Source organism: Galeopterus variegatus, unplaced genomic scaffold (assembly GCF_000696425.1).
Source record: "Galeopterus variegatus unplaced genomic scaffold, G_variegatus-3.0.2 Scaffold16559, whole genome shotgun sequence".
Taxonomy (NCBI): Eukaryota; Metazoa; Chordata; class Mammalia; order Dermoptera; family Cynocephalidae; genus Galeopterus; species Galeopterus variegatus.
The window spans coordinates 1-11,969 of record NW_007742670.1 but is presented as its reverse complement, the minus strand read 5'-3'; positions in this window follow the sequence as shown (position 1 = coordinate 11,969).

The following is an 11,969-nucleotide window of genomic DNA, read 5'->3' as shown; positions in this document are numbered from 1 at the left end:
TGCCTGCTCAGTAGGTCCGAGATGGTAGTGGTGCTCATGATTGTCACCCCAGGAGGGTCACTGTAGCAGTCACCTTGAAGCTTTGTGTGTATGGAGGAATTCCTAAAGGGGTCTTAAGATTAATCTGTAACTTAATTTTTACGATCACAGTAAAAAGTCTTGGGGAGGGGTTTTGCAACTCAGTGAATATCTGTTCCCCTCTTATCTCAGTTTATTTTATCAGAGCTTGCCATGGAGTAATCATGTGCCCTGGGGTGTCTCATGACTGAGGAGTGGAAAAGTAACAGTGTCCTCTGCAGGGAAAATGGAGTCAGTTTGGTTCACAGGCCTAGCCTTATTCTGTCTCACCTATTATTTGTTTTTGATAAGAACACTTAAAACCTACCCTCTTAGCAATTTTCAAGTATTCATTGTTATTAACTCTAGTCACCATGTTGTACAATAGATCTCTTGAAATTATTCCTCCTCTCTAACTGCAAAATAATCTTTTCTTTTTTTTTAAAAAAAAGGAACTTTTTATAAGCAAGATAAAATCCAGAAGACAGAAAGGAAAAATAAATTTGAGTAACATTTAAATTTTTTTTACATGGAGAAAATAACAAAATTAGAAGCTCAGGAAAACCTTTGCAACACACAGGGCAGACATTTGGCTAACTTTCTTAATATGTAAAATTGCTAACAAATCAATAAACAAATGAACAAAAACCCAATAGGAAATTAGGCAAAGTATATGACTATTACAGAAGAGAATAACAGTAGTCAATAAACAAAATATTTGCTGTAACACACCAATAATCAGAAAAATGCAAATTCAAATAGGAATGTGGTGAAATACTTCTGTCCTCAAATTGGTAAATATAATAGTTTGTTTTATAAATCAAGGATTTAGAAGATTCTATAGGAATGGATTCTCTCATAAACTCTTATTAGATACTGAATGGGTGACAGCTTGATAGTACATATTAAAATTCAAAATGCAAATGTTACATTATTGACAACAACAAAAATCCATTTGTAGATATTTATCTTAAAGAAACAATCTTTTATGTCTCCTTAAAGAACAAGGAGACATAAAATTGGCTGTTTGTTGCAACAGGGTTTGGAATAATAAAAGAATTTCCAAATTCTAAAAGAAAAGCTTGTAAGTTTGTCTTGGTTATAAAAATTCTATACATCAAAAAAACTGTATAATATGTGAAGAGACATAATGCAAGATGACATTTGAGTATTGCATGAGCATAAATTGGTATACCCCTTTGGGTAGTTTGAATAATCCAGTACTTCCATCCTAGGTGTTTACACTCTAGATAAATTCTCACATACCTGTCCAAGATGACATATAAAAGATGTAATAAAAGGGAGAAGAATTGGAATTCTTATTTAAAGTATGGATAAATTGTTGTAAAGCCATATGAAGGAATAATATACAGAGCTTTAAAGGAATGAAGGAGGACTATCAACATGAATTGGGAAAAAATCATAAACCACACTGTCATTGAGATGTAGAAAGTTATAGGGATCATCACTGTCACTATAACAACAACAACAAAAATGTATAAACTAAACTAAATGGATAAAATCAGAAAATCTTATTTTTAAAGACTTCAAAGAGATGGGCAAGTTCTGCCTAGGAGAGCAGGGACAAGTGTCCAATCTCATCTCTTGGGTCATCTGCTCAACCTTAACATGAGTGGAAGAATAGGCCTGGAACAGAAAAGGAGAGTGTGATGGGGAAAGTAGAAACCAGCAAAGCTTTAAATAGCTCTGTGGGCTACATGATAGATTGAAGTTGATAGAGGCCCCAATATAGTACCCAGTTATGCAACACTTAATGACAGGGATACTTTCTGAAAAATGTGTCCTTAGGCAATTTCATCATTGTGTGAACATCATAGAGCATACTTACACAAACCTAGATGGTATAGCCTACTACATGTCTAGGCTATATGGTATACCATTATAATCTTGTGGGACCACCATCATATAAGTTGCTGGTCCTTGACCAAAATTTTATGTGGTGCATTGTTATAGGCGTCAGGAGAAAAAACACCCTTGGAGACCAATATAGAAAAAGAGAAAAAGATTTTTATTTCCAGCAGCCAGGACCGCACCAGCCAATTTAAGGTGCGGCACTGTTCTCGGTTTTTAAAGCTGCAAGCCCGATCACCACGCCAAGAGGTATTAGCCAATGCAAGCAAGCCAACAGTACATGAGCTAATTTTGCAGTTAGCAGAGCTCCTCCCATCCCACCCCCACTTTCCCACCTAACTTTTACTCAATGGAAGGGCTATCTTAAGTGGCCTCGGTCCTGCTCTTAGAAAAGAGGGCATTACTTCAGCATGACTATATGTCTACTTTTCCCTGCCAGTGATTCTCCTTCCAAAACTTTTGCTGAGTTCATAATGATAGTGTGGGAACTTGGGAGGTAGATAGAAGGCATAAAAACACCTCTATAGTTTCTTGCAAACAAACATCAGTAAGGAAATCATATATGACTAACACTTACAACAATCTTGACCTTGTCAGCAATTAATTGACATATGAAGGGCCTTCAAAATGTTCATAGAAAGCTGTATTAGTTCATTTGTTTTGCTATAACAGAAATACCTGAGACTGGGTAATTTATAAAGAACAGACGTTTATTTGACTTATGATTCTGGGACAGCTGCGTCTGTCACAGGCCCCAGGCTGCTTCTACTCATGGCAGAAATCGGCAGGGAGCCAACAGGTACAAGCAAATCACATGGCGAGAGGAAGCAACAGAGAAAGAGGTGAGGTGCCAGGGTCTTAAACAACCAGCTCTCCTAGGAACTATTCAGGAAGAACTCACTCATTACTCTCCCCTCCCCCAGCGAGAGCATTAATCCATTCATGAGGGATCCGACCCCATGACTTAAACAGCTTCCAGCACCGCCACACTGGGGATCAGATTTCCACATGAGTTTTGGCTGGGACAACACAACCAAATTCTACCAAAAGCTTTGTATTATCTTTTTATTTTTCTATGAACTTTTTGGAGTACCCTCTATAAATTGATGGTATCCAATAACTACAGAATATATATATTTTTTAATTGCACAAAGAATATACACAAAATTGAGCATAAACCTAGAGCTATAAAATGAGTCTCAATAAATTTCACAGGATTGAAATCATACAGAATATCTCTGACCAAAATCTAATCAAATTACAATTCAATAAGATGACAATAATACAAAATTTTTGGAAGTGAAACAGTACACTTCTAAATACTCTATGGCTTGTCAAAGAACAAATCAGAGGGAAATTAGAAAGTATTTTAAAATAAGCAAGATTAAAACAGATTTTTTAAAGTTTTGATATGCAGCCAAAGCAGTCCTTAGAGAGAAATTTGTATGTTTTACCTATGTTATAAAAAGAAAAATATGTAAAAATCAGAGATCTACCCTTTTAATTTGAGAATCTAAAAAAAGAGAAAAATGAATTTAACTCAAAAAAAGGAAAAATTAAAAATAAGAGGAAATTAATAAAATTGACAATATGTGTAATGAAAATCAGCAGAGGCTAAAGATTTTCTTTTCTTTTCTTTTTTTTTTTTTTTTTGATAAACTACCTGCAAGACTGAGAAGAAAGAAAAAAATCTTAATTATAAGTTATCAAAGTCTGGAATGAAAATGATGACACTCCTTCAGATCCTACAGATATTAAAAGGGTATTAAGAGGCTGCTATGGAGAATTTCATGTCAGTAGATTTGACATCTTAGATGGAATTCCTCGAAAAACACAATATTCCATTATCTATTTCTGTGTAATAAATCACCGCAAAATTTAGTGGCTTGAAACTACAGCCATGTAATGATTTCTCACAGTTCTGGGAGTTGATTGAGCTCAGTTGGGTGGCTCTCTTTGGTGGTCTCTCATGTGGTTGTCGTCAGACAGTAGCTAGGGCTGTGGTCCTCTGGAAGCTCAACTGGGACAGTGAGACATGTGACACTCTGCATGCAGTTCCAGTGCTTCTAATGTGGCTTATGTGTTCCTATCAGAGCTGAAGACAGACTTCTTACCTGAGGGCTTTCCAAGAGGAAAAAGTAAAAGCTGCAAAATTCTTTTAGACCTTGCTTTGGAAGTCATGAGGCATCATTTCCACCACATGCTACTGGTCAAAGTGAGTACAGGACTGTAGAGGATTAGAAATCTTGATTCTTATTTGATTATTAGATAAGGTTTTTAGGTAATGCATGTATGGGACAAAAGTCCTTAGCTAGGAGGCAAGAGCCTACAGTTAGGGGGCAAGAGCCCATCTAATCAACCCTAATCACTGGTCAGGTAAAGGATTGTATCCACTGATTGTTAATATAATGAGTTCATTGGAAGGTTTTGTAAGAAGGAAACTTACACAGGACTAATGCCTTTAACATGGACAAGAGAACTGAAAAAGAAAAGGGATTGTTCTGAGGGCAATAACCCTTCATACAACAAAATTTAAATGATGGGAGAATATGTGAGTTAAGATTTCCAAGGACGTCCTGCTAGATTAGTTAGTACATGGGGGTCGTTCCACATGTTGCTGTAAGCTGTTTGTTTGAGTTTCTTTAAAAGTCAGGCACTTTAATAATGATCTTATTGCTTCTCTTCCACATCTCATAGTTTAGATTTATGACTCTTTTGATGGTATATTGTTTAAACTATTTTGAACCATGCATGCTTGGATGAAGATTATCACATAGCCAGTTTCTTTATGTTTTTACTATGATTAACCATTTGTTCTTCCGACTCTTTTGATGGTATATTGTTTAAACTATTTTGAACCATGCATGCTTGGATGAAGATTATAACATAGCCAGTTTCTTTATGTTTTTACTATGATTAACCATTTGTTCTTCTTCTGTAACTTCCTTGTCTTTACAATAAAAACTGAAGCAAAAACCAACTCAGGGCTGCACCTTGCTTCTCCTTCCTAAAAGGAGTTGTCTTGATGCAGTCCCTTTGGGCTTCTCATTGCACTGATATTTGCTTTGAATAATCTCTTGCGTCTCTGTTACACAGCAAGAGGTGTAACACAAGACCAGCTCAAATTCAAGTGGATGAGAAATGAGATTTATCTCTCCATGAGAAGAGCGGCAAGTAATTTGCACCCTTCTTTAATCTACCCAGCGTAATTTATCATATTTAACTCAAAAAATAGACAATCTGTATAGTCCTACATCTGATAAAGAAATTGTAACTGTTACTAAAACCATCCCTTAAAGGAAATTCAAGGCCCAGTTTGCTTCAGTGTTAAATTCTACTAAATACTCTCAGTCCATCTGAAACTGATTTTTATTGATGATTGGAATAAGTGTCATGGTAAACTTTCTCAAATGGATATTCAAACAACCTAACAGCATTTATTGAAAAAATAATCTTTTTCTGGTTACTCTGCAATATTACCATAGACCAGAGCAGTGTATTTGGGAGACATTCTGTTCCTAGAATTTACTTTCTGTTCTTTCATCCAATTTGTCTACACTTGACACTACACTATGCTAATATAGCTTTATAGTAGGTGTGATACTGTGAAATATAGATTTGGTCTTCATCCATCCTCCTGGCAAACAATACCTAAAATCCTTAGAATCTCCGAAGTGCTGTATTTTTGCATGCTAATAAGTTGACTAATGGCTGGTAGCCCCAAGGTAGCTTCAGGATAGGATCTGGTCACTGGAAAGACCAAGGCAGGATTAGATAGTTGGGATTTTCAGTCCCACCCTCAACCTCCAGGAGGACAGCCAGACTAAAGGTTATGGCCAGTGATTTAATCAATCATGCCTACATAATGAAGTTTCCATTAAAACCCAGTTAACCTAAAAAGAAACTGAGACCAAATACTTATAGCAAGGACTTATTGAACCAATATGATGATTGCAACCTAGGAGACACACAGATCAGGTGGCCCTGAAAATGTGTACCTAAAAGGGCCAGCAGAGTTTATTAGCATTTTATAATCACAAGAAAGGGGAGAAATTAAAGGGGAGAGGTAGCAGACAGCCCTTCTAATCATTATGGCTTTCTGGAGCCATTATGGCTGCTTCTAAGTAAAATGGTCTTATGATAATATTTTCCAGGACAGGTAGGTGGACATGACTGCTGGCCTATCCCAAATTTCCCAAAGCACTGTAATTTAGCTGACTTGGTTAGAGCAGTTTCTTTTGTTATCATTATTTTCCCCTTTTTATCAAAAACCTTTCATCTGAAAGTACTGATGATCAACTCAGGTAGACATTTTCATCCTTTGTCACCAGGAAGGCTCATTCTCAGAAGGTCAGATAGACATTTTTTGTCCCTTGTCACTGAGAAGGCTCATTCCCAGAAAGTAATGTCCCAGGTTGGGGGAGGGGGAGCTGGATATTGGCCTGGCCTGTAGGACTAAATCAGAATTTTGAGCAACATCGGAGTTGGGATGGGAAAGTAGTCAGATATTTTTAATCCTGTGAAGCAAGGAGTTGTTCATTTCTAGGCATTGAGCAATCATGATTTTAGTTTTAGTTGAAGACTCAAAACATCGACTAACACATAGCATAATTAGCTTCAACACCAGTCTTATAAGAAAAATGCATATGACTATGAGAACCAGAAAAACCAACAATTATTATTGAGATTATTATTATTATTATTAAGAACGAACCCATTTGGTGAGTAACTCCCCAAGGGATGGAAAGGGGCTCTCCCTGGTATCAATCTGCCCTGTCCCATCTTTTAAAAGGCAGGTCAGGTTGGCTGATTCATCTGGTATATACAAACAACATTCAGTTTTGACACCGGTACCACTTTGTGAGGCAGTTAAAATATCTAAAGCCATTCCATTTCATATTATACCTTTATGAATCAGAGTTACTTTGTTGTTTAACTGTGCTAAACCTTGCTGGCTGTNTTATCATTATTTTCCCCTTTTTATCAAAAACCTTTCATCTGAAAGTACTGATGATCAACTCAGGTAGACATTTTCATCCTTTGTCACCAGGAAGGCTCATTCTCAGAAGGTCAGATAGACATTTTTTGTCCCTTGTCACTGAGAAGGCTCATTCCCAGAAAGTAATGTCCCAGGTTGGGGGAGGGGGAGTTGGATATTTGGCCTGGCCTGTAGGTCTAAATCAGAATTTTAAGCAACATGGAAGTTGAGATGGGAAAGTAAATATCAATTTTGATATTTTTGAAAATATCAATCCTGTGAAGCAAGGAGTTGTTCATTTCTAGGCATTGAGCAATCATGATTTTAGTTTTAGTTGAAGACTCAAAACATCGAATAACACATAGCATAATTAGCTTCAACACCAGTCTTATAAGAAAAATGCATATGACTATGAGAACCAGAATAACCAACAATTATTATTGTGATGATGATGATGATGATTATTATTATTAAGAACGAACCCATTTAGTGAGTAACTCCCCAAGGGATGGAAAGGGGCTCTCCCTGGTATCAATCTGCCCTGTCCCATCTTTTAAAAGGCAGGTCAGGTTGGCTGATTCATCTGGTATATACAAACAACATTCAGTTTTGACACAGGTACCACATTGTGAGGCAGTTAAAATATCTAAAGCCATTCCATTTCACATTATACCTTTATGAATCAGAGTTACTTTGTTGTTTAACTGTGCTAAACCTTGCTGGCTGTCATGTAAAGCCTGTCTGGTAAAGTTGGTAAAGGCCTCAATGTGCATAATTATATCCTTGGTACCCAGGGAGGGAATTAAGAAAGCTGTAAGGTGTTCACACCATTTGAAGATTGCATGAGTCCACCTGGCTTTTATTAATGGTAGATTAGCAGGGGCTTCTAAAGTGTTCAGGACACGCCCTGGGCCCAGGCAAAACCTAGAGTAGAATGTCCTAACTGATCAGGAGCCATCCACGGCCACAAGTTTGCTCCACATAAACAATGTGTACCATTTGGGGAGGCCCAATAAATGCCAGGCTGTTGGGACCAATCGGTAGCAAACCAATCAGAGGCCCGACGTTGTAAAGTGCGATTACATTGTTCAGGGGTCAGGGGGCAAACACCCAATGTTACAGGTACTGTTCGCTTTGTTGTCCTTAGTGTGGTTTGCTTGTTCCCAGCATAGAGGGGCTTTGTTACTTAGATGTCCAAATGATGGCACCAGCCACATAAAACCATCCCAAATCTGGGGAAACCCATGTGACTGTCTTACAGTTTTGTCAGGAGGTGTTATCTGCTGTTAGAATGAGATAGCAGAGGAAACTATAGCATTTCGAGAGAAAGGGAAGCCATGTCCTTTAATTTGTAAGGTATTGTTTAAATCCCATTGGTATATACTATTTTTAGTGATGTCAGAAACATCTAATATACCTTGGCCTTTTCTCCCTTAAAGTATCAAAGTTTATAAATATAGCCAATCTGTACCCTCTAGGGGTGACACCCACAATGACAATCCTGAAGAACTAGATAGTGGCATTTGTCCACATATCCAACAGGGTGTTGTGCCCTCAGGCAAAAAAGATATGCCCATTGTAGAAACAGATTGCTTTCAAGGGCATTAGTAGACTAGATGGTGAAAAATAACAAGAGAAGAGTTAGCCTAGGTGGTGAGTTTTGATTTGGCATAGATTTGTTTAAAAAGCAAACCCAAAGGGATTGAAAGGGACCTTAGCCAGAAAAACAACCATCTTTGGGGTAACTAAGACCAAGCAGAACATTTCAGTCAGCCCTTAACTTGGGAACTGGTAATCATCAATTTCTCGAGGTTAGCAGAAGAATTGAGAGAGTGTCCAGAGATGAAATCACCCCCTCTTATGCTGATTTACTTCAGAGGTTGTGCACCTAAAATTAAGGACTGAAACTAAGTTTCTTGTTTTTCTTTCCTCTCTAATTGGCTGCAAACAAGAGGAGAGATAAGAGAGAGGCAAGACAACCTCGCTGGTTGTAAGCTCCCCCTCTTATTCAAAGGAAAACTGCACCCACGTTAATTAGAAATCCAAGTCAGGTATTTTTATGATGTTTGACTGAGGTTATTATCCTCGAGCTCTCCCTAGGAAATAGGGACTACAACCTTGAGGTAACATCAAGGACTTGAAACTGACCACAGACTCTGTGATGGTGAAGTTCCCAATCCATCATGGGACCCTGACATTTGACTCAGACCATCTGCTGCCCCCAGACTCCCCACTTTTTCTTCAGAACAAAGACCTTACCTCATCTTCCTGCCTCTTCCCTTTTATAACCCCCAAAGTAGGCATCAGAAGTTGAGACGATTTTATCCTGGCCATCCCCCAGATGCCCGTTATCTGAATAAACCTTCTAATCCTCGCACCAACTTCTGGACTTTTGAGTCATTTAATGTGAGAGGGCAAGCCGAGCCTGGTCTGATGGCAAACACATGAGACCCACAGTCTGAGAAAAGCCTGACTAAAAGAGTCCCCGGAGTAAAAGTTCAAACGTTTTTGCAGTGTTCATGGTGAAGTTGTCATCAGGTCAGGTCTGAACTCTTGGGAAGTAGTGTCTGCCAAGATGCTCAAATGCTGTCTTCTTCTCGTCCTTGTCAGAAGAGAGGGGTATCTGGCTACAGGTTAGCTTCAGCTGAAGATCTCCAGTAATGGAGGAGGTCCACTCAAGTGGATTTGCCTTTTTTGATTGAGAAACATGATTCCACGTTTCAATGCCTTTAAGCTTAGCGGCACAGTGATTGGTTAACAATACCTGATATGGTCCCTTCCATTGTGGTTGGAGGGAATTTTTTATTCAATGACTTTTTCAATAAACAAAGTCTCTTGGCTGAAGATCATGATCTTTGATGTCTCGATCACCCAGGAGCTCACTGTGGAAGGAATTCTTTATTAATTTAGAATTTTTGTACATGAGAAGCTTTATAAGGCCTTGGCAGTAATGAAGAATGTCACCTTTAAGAAGGACCGTTTCATAAATTCATTCATCTAGGCACATAGGCCTACCTGTTATTATTTCAATGGGAGGAAGCTAATATGTTCCCCTTTGGGGCAGAACACAAGTTGAACAACACCAGTGGAGGAGTCTTTGGCCAGGGAAGAGTAAAGATTTCTGTTAATTTTGCCAATTGAGTATTTATTATTCTGTTTGTGCATTCCACAAGTCCAGAAGACAGAGGGTGGTATGCACAATAAAAATGCTGGAATATTGGCCATATGTTGCAAATGGACCAAATTATTTGGCAAATTAAATATGTCCCTTGATCACTGTGGAGCTCAGAGGGAATTTTTTCTAATAGAAACTTACTGTTTGGGCCATGGCTCTGCAGCATGGAATGCTTTAGCCCAATGAGAAAGCATGCAGATTAAAACCAAAACATACTTGTATCCTTGAGATGGGGGTAGCTGGACAAAGTTCAACTGCCTATCTCAAAGAGTCCCAGTGGTAAGGGGAAATGACCCTGTGATCCATGGAGTAGTTTTCCAGGATTATGCTTGGGACAAACAGTAGAGCAAGTATACACTTTTTGAGCAACTGTAGGAGATGGTCTCCAATAATATTATTTTCCACATGCTGTCATTTTATCTGGATTCTAATGAGTTAATTTATAAACATACTGTAAAAAGGATAGCTGGAGTCCTAAAGGAAGAATTGGCCTATACTCAGTTCATACCATAAACCTGTTTAAGGAGAAAACATCCTTTCTCTATTTTTCCACAGGCTTAATTCTCTCTCAAAAACTTTTTCTTGTGCCCCTTTCGACAAGGTTTTAAATGAGGCATATACTTGTAGAGACAGTTTGAGATGGCTGGGTTCCAAACAGGGATATCCTACAGCCACAGTTTTGGCTACAACCTGAGCAAAATGATTGCCCTTACTTTCAGAAGTGTCTAATTTTGAATGCCAGAAATTTTTATGATAGCCAATGGTTTAGGTTTTTGAATAGCTTCTGAAAGTTCGGCAACCTGTTGCCCATTTTTGATGGATTGTCCTTACAGTTCAGGAATCTGCATTGTTTCCAGAGCATTCCAAAATACGGGCTGCTCCAAATGCATATCAGGAATCTGTATAAATGTCAGTAACTTTACTTTCTGCCAGTTGACAAGCTCTTGTTAAGGCAATCAATTCTGCTTGCTGTGCTGATTCTGCCTCTGGCAGAGATTGTCTTCAATGACCTCATTCAAAGAGTCAACCCCATAACCTGCACAAAGTTACCCAGAACAATCCTTTAAATAAGAACCATCTGTAAATCAGATTACATCAGAGTTATCTATAGGAGTTTCTTGTGAGCCCTGTCTGTGACATGGTCAGTCAAGGAGATACAGTCACCAGGTGCTTTGTCAGAAGACAACAGTAAGAGAGTAGCAGGGCTAAGACGGTTACAACAGCGGTGGTAATGTTTAGTAAAGACAAGAGAAGGACTTCATAAGAAGCAAGGCTATTAACAGATTAATGCTGTGTGTGGCTCGAATTTAAAAGTGCTTCCACTGAATGCGTAATGTGGATAGTAAGGGTGGAGCCCATAATAATTTCTTCAACTGCCTTGAAAAGCAGGGCAGTAGCTGAGATTGCTCTCATGCAAGGCAGCCAACCTTTGGCCACCACATCTAATTGCTGGCAATAATACCCTATAGGTATATTTTGGTCTCCATGCTTCTGAGTTAGAACCCCTAAGGCATTTCCTTTATCTTCATGTACAAAAAGGGAGAAGGGCAGTTTATAATTAGGGTGTTTCAAGGCTGGAGCTGTTGTAAGACTTTTTTATGTTTTATATGGCCAATAGTCCTTCTATGTTCCACACAAGAGGATCTGGCTGATCTGCTACAGAGCACATAAGGGAAAAATTGGGCATCCAATTTCAACAGTATTCAGCTAGACCTAAAAATCCTTTGAGCCATTTCTTTGTGGTAGGTTCAGGGAAGGCTAAAATTCATTTGATTCTATCCAGATTTATTAGCAACCCTTTTTTAGAAATTAGATGTCCTAGGTACCTTTGTAAGGCCCCATAGAAGACCCCAAAGGAGGCACTCCCTAAAACATGGCGCTTTTCTC